General features: G+C 42.8%; 1 pseudogene; it reads right to left on the bottom strand.

Moving 5' to 3' along the window:
* Positions 1–385: 385 nt before the first annotated feature.
* LOC114222892 (large ribosomal subunit protein uL22m pseudogene) lies at positions 386–1,019 on the bottom strand (annotated as a pseudogene).
* Between the last annotated feature and the right edge of the window lie 981 nt (positions 1,020–2,000).

Here is a 2,000-nt window from a genome sequence, read left to right on the forward strand (position 1 = left end):
CCAGGCACCCGACCATGCAAATCTTGATCTTGGGGTTGTGAGTACAAGCCCCACATTAGGCATAGAGATTACTTTTTTAAATTTATTTTTTAAATTTTTTTAAAGATTTTATTTATTTATTCATGAGAGACAGAGAGAGAGACAGAGAGAGAGAGAGAGAGAGGCAGAGGGAGAAGCAGGCTCCCAAGGAGCAGGGAGCCTGATGCGGAACTCGATCCCAGGACCCTGGGATCATGACCTGAGCTGAAGGCAGACGCTTAACCATCTGAGCCACCCAGGCACCCGAGATTACTTTTTTTTTTAAAATAAGAATTTGTCTTTAATTTCTGTTTGTTTTTAAGAAATAAATGGCAAAATATATACACTGTGGAGTCTGAATCGCCAATCACAGAGTGTGAATAATGGTCCGGTTGTGCAGCTCCTGAATATACTCCTTGGTGTGGGTGACTGCTGCCTTCGGTGCTTCACGTGGAGGTGGGGGGGCCTTCCACCAACTTCACAAAATAATAGCAAAAAACCTTCTCCATGATCCCAAAGTGACCTCTGCCATGGTATTGGATGCGTTTCAGGTACTGGCCTCGCCCTGAGGTCGACTCAGCTATATATAAATTGGATCTGAATTCCACATTGTTGTCTCTCACTGCTATATCTTGTGCTTCTAAGAGAATCTCTTTAATTATTTGGGCCCCCTTTTTGTCACTGAATTCCAGTTGAGCCAAAGCCTGGTCAATGGACATTCCTTGTATGAATTTTGTCAAATACCACATCTTATCTTTGCTGTATTTTATTTGCCTTCGACAATGGTAGATTTCTGCTGGTGTCCGAGGTTCTCCAGGCAATTGTGGAGGATAGACAATTTTATTCTTCTTTTCCTATCTTTGAGAAATGTCCGGAGACCCACTCGTGTGGATATGTGATTGGGGTAAAACATTATGAGATGAAAGAAGCCGTAGGGCCAGCTTCCCCCTCAGATTCTGCATCTGTAATGCGCCCATATGTTCCAGTATTGCTGCCGCCATCTTTCTCCCTCCCTCTAGGCATAGAGATTACTTAATAAGAAAAATTAAAAAGAAAACAAAATTCAAGTTTGCCCTCTTTATTTATGTATTAGGGAACAGCTTTTTTTTTTTTTTTTTTCCCCCTTGGAGTCCTTCCTTCTGGAAATCTAAGCAGACTTGTAGGACTACAGGACCTAGTCCTCTTAAAGACAATTGCTGTCAAGACCAGTAATGGTAACCCACTGTTGCCATCAATCATCTTAATGGCCCCTTTGCTTTGGGATGTGGGCAGGCAAATACCTCCCTGGTCATTAGTTCATGTTATCACTTCATTGGCCTGGTTTTGCTTTTCTCTTTCTTGAAAGTGACAGTGAAGTTTTATTATTCTGCTTTTACAGTGATGTAAAAGAGCTCTTGCAGGAGGCAACCGCTCTCACACCCTTCTCTTTCATCCTTATAACGCGTACTATTGCAATGCAGGCCAGAGCTGTGGTATTTGCATAGAGTGGGTGGGGAAATAAGGTGTGGCAGACATTGTCCGGAGTGTGAACAGGGTGGTACCACCAATGTGCTCAGTGCACCAGGCTCACACATTGATTGAGACATCACCTTCTGTAGCACTGTCAGTTCAGCTCCGGCCCAGATCTCCTAACTCTGCAAGAATAGAGGGTAGGCATGGAGAGGCTTGGTTTTTCATCAAGGTCAAGAACTTTAAATCTAGGCACATCTGGATTCTAATAATAGTAACAGCTCATACTTTTAGAGGGCTTTTAATATGCCAGGCATTGTTCTAAGTGCTTTAGGTACTAACTTATTTGAACCTTACAACCTCCCAATAAGGTATGCATTATTAGTATCCCTTCCTTACAGAGGCCCACTGAAGCACAGAGAGGTAAAGGAACTTGCTGAAGGTCACACAGGTAGTGTGCTGTGGAATTCAAGATTTGAACCCAGATAGTTTGGCTCCTGATTCTGTGCTTTTATCCATTATTAAACACTTCC

The sequence above is a fragment of the Eumetopias jubatus genome, unplaced genomic scaffold (genome assembly GCF_037043125.1).
Source record: "Eumetopias jubatus isolate StellerSeaLion01/CBP00866 unplaced genomic scaffold, mEumJub1_p1.0 scaffold_3, whole genome shotgun sequence".
NCBI lineage: Eukaryota > Metazoa > Chordata > Mammalia > Carnivora > Otariidae > Eumetopias > Eumetopias jubatus.